At 33.5% G+C, this 12,410-nt stretch overlaps 1 protein-coding gene across 1 annotated transcript in view; it reads left to right on the top strand.

The window, feature by feature from the left end:
• The window catches only part of LOC129798399 (uncharacterized), an 83,804-nt gene that overhangs the window by 51,284 nt on the left and 20,110 nt on the right, over positions 1-12,410 (top strand). The gene's annotated exons all lie outside the window — the stretch shown is intronic.

The raw sequence follows: 12,410 nt of genomic DNA, 5'->3' as shown, positions 1-12,410 counted from the left end.
AATGGACAGTTAAAGTGAAGGGAGGGGGGTGAATGGATAAAATTATTTGTATTCAGTTGTTAATGAATGGATTTTGTGCCACTAACATTAATTTTATAAAATTTTACTATGTTAAAAAAAATCAAGAAAAAAGGCTTGCACTCGAGATAAGGTGCGGGTGACTTTGCACTTTTTAATAAATTTTAAAAAATCAACAATTTCTGATAATAAACGGCAATGAAGATCTTCACATCTAAGGGTAAGATGCACGAGATCTACAAGTTGACGTGGTCGCCATCTTGATTTGACGTTTCTGTCCGCCATTTTGAATAACTGTCAAACCCTAAAACTGGTCCGATTTGGTTGAAATTTTAGTATGTTCTAGCTGATGTCAAGACCTTTCTAAAACGTATCTATGTTCCAGTCTACGTCAGGTATTTACCTTGATACAGAGGCTCAAAGTTTAAAATTTTGTAATACTCATATTTTGGCGGTCTTTATTTTTTAATCTTCAATATTTGAAACCTAAACGAAATGCATCAGTAACCATTAAAAATAGTTGAGTCTTTAATTTTATATATTTATTTACTCTAACATAATTTAAAAAATAAGCGAAAAGTGCATTTAATATATTTTTTTATTTTTCATCTTTGCGAAAAAAGTTTTTAAGATTCTCAAATAATGCGCTGTTATAAACAAAAACATTACTTTTCTTTTTGTTTGTTTGTTAGATCTCATCGCCTAACGATAGCGCTGTCTTTTTTGTGATGGTTTTGATAAAAGAAGCTCCCTGTAGTTCTGTATTCATGAAAATGTCAAAATTTTGAACTTTGAGCTCCTATATCCAGACAAACACTTGACCTAGGTCGGATTTTATATATGTTCTGAAAAGGCCTTGGCATCAGCTACAACATACTAAAATTTCAGCTCAATCAGATGAGACTTTTGTTTTGACAGTTATTCAAAATGGCGGACAGAAACGTCAAATCAAGATGGCGACCATACCATCTTGTAGATCTCGGTCATTTTATCTTAAGTTCCCACAAAATTGGATAATTTTTAGCCAAATACTTCAATAATAAAGCTTTAGAAAGACCATTATATGCAATTTTATAACATAAATCATGCGGTCTTATGAAGATAATAGGGAAAAAAAATATTTTAATAAAAATAATCAACAAAATCGAAGTGGATTATTCTACCCAGATAAATTTAGAATAGATTTGGGCAATTTGTTACTCTGAAATCGATTTTGGAATTGCACCTTCAGATAACTTTTTCACGGAGTCGGTTTTTGACAAAATAGGGGAAATGCTTCTAATTTTGTCCAGTTTCTTATTTTGGACACTTTGAGGATAACATTGGACACTAAAAATAAATTGATTAAAATGATGGATTTTTATTCCAATATTTGATGAATAATGAATTCTATCTAAATATTTGTTCTTTTTGGAATATTTTAACACTAAATACGTTAAAATTTGAATATGATTTGAGTTGAAATTGCTTTGTTGAAAATTCAGTGTGAGCAATTGCTTACGAGAAATATGACAGAACTTCGTGGCTTACTTCAGTCTTATTTAGTTTTGGTGAAGTACTAACAAAGTTTGTTCGCTGTTTTTGAGTGATATTATTGAATATTCATTGAATATTGTGTTGATTCACGTTACTGATGATATGTACATTTGACCTGAAGTGAGATTTGCCTTGTGAATTATATTTTTCGTGTGAAAAATGGGAAATTTTTTAAGACATTCACCAGTGAGGTGATGATTCTTATTTTGGACAAGTGTTTTTCTCACGAAATTTCGTGAAGTTTTAGCTTTTGTGATGACTAGGTTGGACAAATGCCTGGAGAAATGAAGGAGCATCATCTCTACGAAAGAGATGCAGTGAGAAATGCCTTGAAAGGCTCCCGGAAAGGGCAGGGAATGAGCGAATCCGCACGTACTTGGAGTACCGAAGTCAACTCACTTTAATGAATGATATGGAAAGTTTCTGGGCTTCTTGTGACATTCCACGTTTCCCTTACATGACCAGGAAGAGGACTTGGTAAGATTGGTTCATAAAATGAAGAACAATGGGCATCCTGTTGAGGCGGATTATCTGTCCAAATTTACAGACAAGTTGTAAAAATTAATAAAAAAAGTTGTCCAAAATAAGAGTCAAATTCACCTCTACATATCAATTCATTTTTAAATGTATTAAAACTAATTTTAGTAAAAATAAGATGATAAATAGCTTGCCAAGTTTCTAAACAATCCTTCTGAAAAGAGAGTAACATAAAAAGTCAATTAGTATTGAAAATATGGCACTTCAAACTTAGGATATCGATGCTTATATGCAGACTGTCCAAAATTATAAGCACTTCCCCTACCTATATTTGCATTTCATTGACTGTTACTGAAACTACAAGTATCCTTTTGAGGATCATTGTACCTTACTTGGTACATAACATATCCCTATATACTTTGACATGGTAGACCGGATTGGCGAACACTATCAATAAGTGCTAGAATTTATGAAAATCTTACGGACAGCAGAGTGCAAAGTCACCCCCCGAGTGCAAAGTCACCCGCAACGACGGTACATGTTTTTGGAAAACATAATTTTAATGAAATATGTTTATTGATCGCCAAACTCTTATGCCTCTTTTAACTGAAAATGCCATATTGCTTTTTGGATGTGGCATTACGTAAGCTGTTTCATCTTATTATTTAATACTCCCTTTTTTGCCTTTTCCCCCTTTTGTAACTTTTACCTGGTTTTAAATTTGAAGACCAGTTAGCCATTTTAGCTGAAATGTAGTATTTTAAAAAGTTTCCGACTTATAAACAACGTATTTATGCTGTAAATTAAAATCCAATTTGCCTAAACTAATTTAGACAGACACAGAGAGATAATTTTATTCATCACAACGGTTTGCGAATGCAATAAATGACATTTCAGTTCAGTTGTAATGGGAGATTTGCAAATTTGCGACCAATGCCGTTTAAGTGTTGGTGCCTAACCTCCAGAGTGAAAACGGTGCAAAACTCCTTCACAGATTGTATATGCCAAAAACACATCCAATGGATGTGACATAAGACAGCATAACATAAGTTTTAAACCAATGATAAGCCCAGATAAGCTTATAGTAGCTGAGATTCTTTACAATCGACCTCGACATGCGTGCAACTCGGGGTGCTTCCAATTCGGAATGCGTAAAAATTCAATTGTAAGTTGAATTTTAGAGTCACGTCGAGCAAACGGTTCTCGGCCACCGAAATTGATAAGATTGGGGATAAAATTATCTGGGCTTATCACTGATCATTTTCTATTTAAAATAGTCTGAGTGGGGAAGGCCAACATAAGAAAAAGCCAGTGATAAGCCTAGATCAGCTTATAGAGGTGTGATTCCTTCGTTGCAAAATCGAATTGTGGCAAACTCGAACGATATTTATACATAAAATTGTATGAGAAAATCCGCGAAAAATTACACACCCCGCGAAAATCCGCGAAAAATTACGCGCCCCGCGAAAATCCTCGAAAAAATTCGCACCCCGCGAAATTTCGCGAAAAATTACACGCCCCGCGAAAGTCCGCGAAAAATTTCACGACATCGCGGATCGTGACTTGTATATGCCACCTTACAAATCTTCGAATATAGAGAGAGAAAGGGAGAGTGAGAGAGTGCTATATATATATATATATGGGGAAAGCTTGTCCGACGCCGCTTCTCCCGCTTTTTTTCCCGCCTGACGCTAATAGCAAATTTTCTTAAAATTGAAATCTTTAAAGTAGCTGAGATTCTTTACAGGTGACCTCGAAATGCATGCAACTCGGGGTGCTTGCAACTCAGAATATGTGAAAATTCGATTGTGAATTGAATTTTGGGAGTAAATAATATCGTCGAACCAATTTTATCCATTTCGGTGGCCGAGAATTGAATATGGTAAAATTCAATTAACAATCGATTTTTCACATATTTCGAGTTGCAGGTACCCCGAGTTGCACGCATTCCGAGGTCAAAGAAAGTGTAAAGAATCCCAACTACCATAAGCTTATCTGGGCTTATCATTGGTTTTTATTATCCTATCTAGCAAACAACAAGAGTTTTAGAAATTTGAACTACAGTGCCCACTTTGTAATCCGGATGATTGGGAGACAAAATGACAGATGTCCGCTTCGTAATCCGGATGGATTTTTTGAAAATGTTCAACGTCTCGAAAATATAATACAAGTTTTTTTTTGTAGAATTAGAATAAAACTTTTAAAGAAGATTAAAAAGACATAATTGGAGAAGTCTATTCTATTATACTTCATTTATTAAACAAAAACATCACAGGATAATTCATTTTCATTGCTGAACAAGCATGCATACATAACCTCAAAAGTATTTTAAATGTAACCGTCGTGAACTTGTCCGGATTACGGCGATCCGAATTAGAAAGCGGGCACTGTACACAGTTTTATACATTAGACAAACCTTATCATTTTTTCACAAATATTACGCGAACAAGAAATGTTGCCCGGTTTCCCCTATCAGTAGAATATTTGCCTGCAGCCGATTAAAAATTCCCTGCTCTATTTTGAGGCTGACCCTGAATTAATTATTTATAAGTCAATTTCCTTCAGCGTATTTTTGCGGGTAAAGCTTACTTTTTTTCAATATATAGATCACATTCTAAATATCAAGATTTCTTATCCGCAAAACTCGACTCGCACATAATCGAATTAGCATGGCATCCACTTCTAGTTACTAGCCATTCTATAGTGGGTTATACGTAATCCAAGCTCTCATATCGACGGCTCCATTCCATACTATTCTAAGTCCACTTAGAATTATATTACTCCGAGAGATATGTTATTCCTGGGACCGAGATCTACAACTGGTGAAAATTTGGTGATCATCTGGCGTTCGGGCAACGAGATATTCAATTTTTTCGAAAAAAAATTGCAAGGGCAGTATAGGAAATCGCCAATTTTAAATGTAATGCTCTCCTGAAAAGTTGTCATTTTGAGATAGAATAATGTGGAATGGAACCGTCGATATGTCTATCGCAGGGCTTATTAATAGTTTTAAAATCTAAGCACTCTATTTTTTTTCTAAAAATTTGGTTCCCATTATTATTTTAAAATATGAATTTATTTTTAATTTTACGTTTCACAAACTTGTTCATGTCTGTCATTAAGTAAGATCTATCTCTTTTTTATTCGAAATTAGTGAAACATATTCGGATTGTACAATCGAGCGTGATTATTGAACATTTACACGGTTAAGGTAGTCTTGTGATTTGTCTTTAGAATATGTTCTGACTGCAGTGTTGTAGGTAGAAAACACATAAAATAATATATAACTGATCATATAGAGGAAGAAGAAAGCACTCCTGGGCTCTAAGGCTTAAGGTATCTAAATATTTTAAATTAAAAGGTTTTGGTAGAAAAATTGTTTTTATTCTCTGTACAGTTTCATTTTAGATCTATCTCTCAATTTTCCCGCTTTGTGATTAATGATCCGGCATCGACATTCGCCTTCAATTTTCAATCATACATGCCTTTTTACACTGTTTAAATAACATTTCAAGATCTATTTTATTTCTCCTGGCCTTTTACATGGACAACACATTAAATTAAAAGAACAACACATGATTAATGAATTTGCGTATACAACATGACACATAAGGTGTGAAATATTGTCACGCTGAACTTCTGTAATTCTTTGTATTTATGTCATCAAATTTAATATCTTCACACTCTTGAAACAAAATTTTCGTGCCATAAAGCTTCCGCAAATATTTTTAAATAATGTTAATTTATTGTAGAAAACTCCTGCATGAACATAGCGAAATACCTATGTGTAAATCTTGTTGTAACATTTCATGAAGATCAATAAATGTAACAATACAGAGGGGAATGACAAAACATTGAGAGAAATGGGGTAAAATCTCAACAATAAGAACTACAAGAGGTCATTTAATTATTGTGTATAAAACTTATTATAGACGCATTTTTATAAAGTTTTTTTTTAATGTTGAATATTTTTGCTGAAATTTCTTATAATCTCAGTTTTTGTTGTCCAAGGTAAAAGTCGACCTCGTTAGATCGTGCCCAAATTTTGGACTTAGGGGAAACTGGGGCACTACTAAACGTGGGGTAGCACCAATCACCGATTTTTATTTTTAAACTACTTGGACTATCTCGACCATTTCTTCAGTGGATAAGCATCCATGTAATGCCTATAAATTTCTGTAAGTCTTCCTCTCTGAAGTCGAATATCTGATTAAAAAATCGCAGTTTTTGGTGGTACCCTGTGTTTGATGGTGCCCCAGTTTCCCCTACACGTTTTGATACTCAAAGATCACGAATATTATATATGCGCTAAAAATCTATTTTCGGGAACGTCCCGTCCACTGCATCTCAATATATCCCTTACTATATACCGTAATTGACCGGATTCTATCTTTAACATCTTTAATATTTATTAATAGATTTGAAAGACTATATAATAAATATAGGAAAAGCCCAGATAAGCTTATGGGAGTTGAGATTCCTTACAACTGACTTCGAAATGCGTACAACTCAGGGTACTTGCAACTCGAATGCCTGAAATTTAGCTTATGAGTTGAATTTTTGGGGGAAAGCATAGCGTCGAGCCAAATTCCGTTTCTGCCTCCGAGAATAGTTTGATCCGACTTTAACACTAAACCTACCGAGCCCGGTTAAATTGACCTTTTGGACATATTTCTGATATTTACGTAGACTTAAACGTTCAATTGCCACTTTGAATTGCCAATTTTGTTTTTTTTGAGAAACTTTTTTTCATGTGCTTTACCTACCACGACCAGTCAATTTGACCGATTTGAAATAGGTAATCACAGACTATATACTATCACCTACTTTCAGTCTTGGATATTTTAGAGAATCCCATAGAATCCATTTCATCCATTTAGAGCAAAGACAACCAACCCCTCCTTCCCCCAAATGGTAAAAAATCGGGCAGAAGGGAAGAATTTCTTCTGGTTTATTTTTTAACCAAAGTAATAGAGCTAGACACTTAGAATGTTCTGAAAACCCCCCCAAAAGTTAATGTAAGGAATCTAAACCATATAGATTTTCTTCTCATCCTACTCCTTCACCTCCAGAAACTACTTTTTTGGAAATATCTCAAAAACAAACCATTGATTCCTTTCATTTTCGGATATGATTTAGAGGTAGTTAAGGCGGACATTTCGCTTTTAGACAATAATACTTTCCGAAAATTCCTTTTCGGTAATGTAAGAGTCGAGAGGGTCGGGATACACTGGGGTTAAGTAGAGACGGATGCGGCCCATTGTTGGTAAGTCTCGCTCTCGAGTTGCATGCACCCTAGTTACAAGTAATTCTACATCCTCTGTAAAGAATATTAAGCTATCATAGACTTATCTGAGCTTATCATGTTTTCAAACTAAGATAAATTCGAATCAATTTGATGTTCAATAAAGCTGCACTATGGATTCATTTGATAACAATATTCCAATAAAATCATTAGAATTAAGTTTCCAAATAAACACATACCTCAAGCTACTAACAATTTTCTATTGAGTAGAACAAAATATTACAATAGGATATAATAATTTCTTGAAAATGTTACTCTCTCCGTTCCGAAATAAGTCGTGCGTTTGGGGAAAAACTAGGGATTAAGAAATGGTTTCAGAGAATGTTTTTGTTATTTGCAAATATCTTATGTATGGTACGTTGACGACGTAAGTGGACGATGGTAAGTTGAGGTGTCTATATGTTGAAGTTGTCCATTTTTCGCATTTTTTTCAAAGAGTTCCGTTATAGTTAATTATTAAAAAATGGACTGTGATTAACATTACAGGGTAGAATTTGTTCTAAATTTTTAGTATGCACAAGTAGAACTCAACAGTTACTACCGATATGACATTTTTTATTGCTCAAAAATTTTGCAGAATGAGCAATAAAAAGAACATCCTTTTTTATGTGTTCGAATATCTGGGTGCTAAATAGTTAGAGATAAGGACTTAGAACCTTCTGCGGACCACCGCATAAGTTGACCCTGGGACCATTAATATGTCCCTCGTTCATATTCTGAATCTATGGTTCCATTGTATTTAGAACCTTTTCCAATTTAGCCATGACATCTTAGCACAAGAATTGTCACGAAATAGTATAAGAACACTTAATGTCATTTAGCAATAAATGCAAATTTAATCGCTAGCGAAACAGTCACTCGATCTCTAATGCACTTTTAATCGACTTTGTTGCTCCTCCATCATCGTTTTGTTTGTCATTTAGTGGCGCCCACGTGTGATAGTAGTTCTCTTTGCAACATGAAGAAATTAATAGTCTCGTTAACTCATTCTTTCATTGCCCCATGTGGAGGCAATTCTTCTGCCCAGAATCTTGGGTGCCTCAAGTGCCTTCCTTTTTACGACCAACACCGCCATATATCAAACAGCTACGTGCGCAATTGAAGGCAATTGAATGGGGACCCCTATATATTTGCTATACCGTGGTCATCATAGACTTATTCGAATCAATTTCTGATGAATTTAAACCACCAATTAGCGAAGAGATATATCTTAGGGGTTTTTCACAGAGGCGTTTTTCATCAGTGATTTACTTTTAATAACGTTTGATTTACGACTATTCGCATTTTATCAGAGGCATTATGATGAATCTTCAGAAGCTCTTTTTCTAGTCCGTCAGGCGTGATGAATTCATATACCTGCAATCTTCCCATACAGGGTATAAATCACAAGAGAATATACATGTTTTAATCAATTTTATTTAGGGTTGCCATTTTGTCAATAACCGAATTCATTATATTCTTTTGTTATAAAAATCTGAAACTTAAATGGAGAGAATCCTTCAATTTTGTGTAATATAAAGATAAACATATTATTCACAACTTTAGCACATACACTATATATATAACTGGTTCGAATTGGCTAATTTCTTTTTCAGATCGAAAGTTCGTCTGTAGGAATTTTTCCTATAGTAGCAAGAATGGTATTTTTTATCGTTACTTAATTTATTGAGCAATGCCATTGTTTTGAAATTGATACAATTAATATGACCTTTTGAAATTAATATGATCAGATATTGACCTCACGTTTCTATCCTTGCTATCCTTATTTCAATAGAAATTCCAAAGAAGAAGCCATTAAAAGAGCCTGCAGTTTTCTTTAGATTTTAGTGACAGAATAATAGAATTTCGTAATTTTATACAAGAGATAGAAAATTACTGAAATAATTTACAATTCAATGATCCTTTCTCCAATTAAAATGGAAATTGTGTAAAACCAATAATAATGCGATAAGTCTGGTACCTCAGTTGTAGTCTCGATAAAAGTGCAATAATCATCATTGTTAACATAGCATTATGTAGATAGTAAAGTGCTCAAGAAACCGTGAGTAGTGTAGTGTCTAGTTTTCACGATTATCCATTTCAGTTATTCAATTTCATATGTGCCACAAGCAAAAGGTCAAGTTCTATTCATCCTCTGACGTCATCATCAACCCTTCTTGGCATGTTCTGCTCGACAGGAGTTTAATTATAAATTATATTTGTGTGGCTTTTTTACTCTTCCACCGAAGATGCTTTCAACATCAGTCAAACGGAAAGATACAATGTTTTCATACGATTAGAATAAAATTAATTGCAAGTGCAATAGATGAGTCTGCGTTATGCGATCTTGCTCAACAGCTCAAGTGGTTTCACGAGCAAGTTTGTTTAAATTCTACCCGAACAAAAAGATGAAATTCATGAGGACAGCAAGAAGTTATTTTTTTTTTTCACAGTATGTCAGAGGTTTCTGTTGTTGCAATGTAAATTAGAATTGGACAGATAAGCCTAAATTAACTTATTGTATATAAGATTCTTAACGTGGACAAAATCAGATTGCATGAAAATTAGATTTGGAGTAAAAGTTGGGAGATGTTTCCTCTTGTGTTCATGTGACAAACTATAACTCTACAATAACAAAGAATGATTAAATTTTGTGAGAACTTTCTTTTAAATTAAACCTTATTTTAAATAATGTGGTTGTGTAAAACCAGTCATATAAGCACCTGCGTATTTTTAGGTGTGATTCCTTTTATTGCAGCGTTATTATGGGATTTTTTTTACACTAAATAAAACGACAAAATTTGACAGATGGAATTGTCACAAAAAAATGATGTATTAGCGAAATAGACTGTCCTCTACAATTATGCCTAAGAAATAATCAAGATGGGTTACTGATAATAATTAGGACAGCATCTAGAGTCATTTAATGACCCCTTCTAGTTCGGGTTAGGGGGTTTGGTAAATTTCTTAACGCTTCATAACCGATTCACATCTAATTTAAAAACATTTCCTCTTAGAAGTAATAATAATTGAATTTCGGATAAAAATTAGTTCCGGGTAGGAACTTTTTAGAAATCGGTTCAGTTTTATCAGAAATTCTAACGGCGTTATCACACTTGCACATTAAAATTTTAATGTGATTCACATTAATTGTCGCTTGTGAGCGTCCAAATATGTTATTTGTGTCTTTGAGTCACTTAATATTTGGGGTTTTTCTATTTATTGATAAAGAAGTGGACTTGGCCTGCAAAAATAAGTTTAAATTTACCTAAAGCATAAATATTTTTTACATTAAAAAATTAAAGAGAAAATCGCATTAATTTTTCGCATTAATGCTATAAATCAATTTATACCAAATTTTGCGGGCCAAGTCTACCTTTTTATTAAGAAATAGATCAAATTTTGAATATAAAATGATTCAAACACACAAATTACACATTTGCACTCTCACCAGCGATAATTAATGTGAATCATATTAAAATTTTAATGTGCAAGTGTGATAACACAGTAAGATCTCTTCAACAAGCTTAAACATGACACCTATTAGATTGATAAATGCGTTCTTCATAGTTTTTCACTTTTGACATTTATTAGGAATGATTCAATAGTATTTTCCTATAAGGACGAAATGTCCGCCTGGATAATCTTTGAAATATGCAAAAATTAAAAAAAAAATCACGACGCGTTTTCGAAAAATCCCAAAAAACTGGTTTTGGTGAAAAAGGGGAGCGATGGGGAAAATTAGGGGCATGTTCATGGTTCTAGGGCCGATTTATGGGGTGTCTCTGAAAGTCGTCTCTCTATCCCTAATCGTTTGAGATCTAAGGATTATATGTGCTGCTCTCTCTGTGGAGTTCGAACAGTAAACAGGAATACTTTATCGATGTTGTATACTAAACATAGGCAATATTTATTTCTTAAGATTTTTTCTAGTATTTTATATTTTTAGTTTTTATATAAACTATTTTTTTATATAAACTATTGTTTGAATTCTTTAATTACAAATAAGTAAATTAAACAAAAAAATATTAATAATACAAAAAATATTAAAGTTTTAGTTTATTATACTCAGTTCTTTCATCATAAAGACACAAAAAAAACCTACAGCAGTCCAGACGATTTCTTTTAAAAAATAAATGTTTGACGAAAATTTCTTCCAATGTGTAGAGACTTTAAAAGGGTAAAAAATTTTATTAATCAGATTAAAATATCCAGCCATCGAGTTTTCTTTAGTTTAGCAGCACAAAAGTAAGAAGTGCTTATTGCATTTGCATTTTCCATCGACCAGATTTATCGCAATTGTTTGCCTGAAATCCATCAGTGGCCAATTGGCTTCCATTGGCTACCATAAGAACAGCGGCTTCTCTTCAATGAGTCTTACGATAGAGGGCAGATTATTTTGAAATATTTCTTAGATAAATTTCATTTGATTAATATATTCTCTGTAAGCATTTATTTGCCTGGTTGCGAGATTAGAAAATTTACTTTCTGATCTCGATTTAAAACTCTATTGAGGCACCATTGGCAGTCGCCTACACAAGGGACATTTTACTAACTTAAGCCCTATGGCTCGAAAGAGTTGTTATACTAAAGGCAGTGAAAACACCCGAAGGTCAGACTAAATGGTCCAAATATTGAACGGAATCACCGGGACTCCCGAGAATATTCTTATCAGAGGAATAGAATAGTCTGACCGGATTTGGATAATTTTTTCTTCTTGTTTCGGCCCATTAGCTGAACGGATCCCATCACATTCACTTTAAAATACATTCTTATGTTACCTATTTGTTGTCAGCAAAGTTTTTTTTTATATGAGAAAGGTCAAACAAACTTTGAATTTGTGCTTAACTTTTAATGTCTTAGATTGGGTTTTTGTGAAGTCTCACGTCAATTAAGACACGCGTAAGTTTTTGTATCAAAGCATTGATTCTTTCAATTGCCCATCGATTGGTGTACACAATGATCAATTTACCAATAATCTGTTGTATATACAGAAAACTTATGTGCTTGTGAAAGAGGTCTAAAAGTAGCATGAAAATCATTAAAAGAAGAAAAGGATGAGTACAAAATGATGGCAATATGAGTAAAAGTACAC

Source organism: Phlebotomus papatasi, chromosome 1, assembly GCF_024763615.1.
Source record: "Phlebotomus papatasi isolate M1 chromosome 1, Ppap_2.1, whole genome shotgun sequence".
NCBI lineage: Eukaryota > Metazoa > Arthropoda > Insecta > Diptera > Psychodidae > Phlebotomus > Phlebotomus papatasi.
Note: the sequence above shows the minus strand (reverse complement) of the source record. Positions and strands in the feature narration are given on the sequence as shown.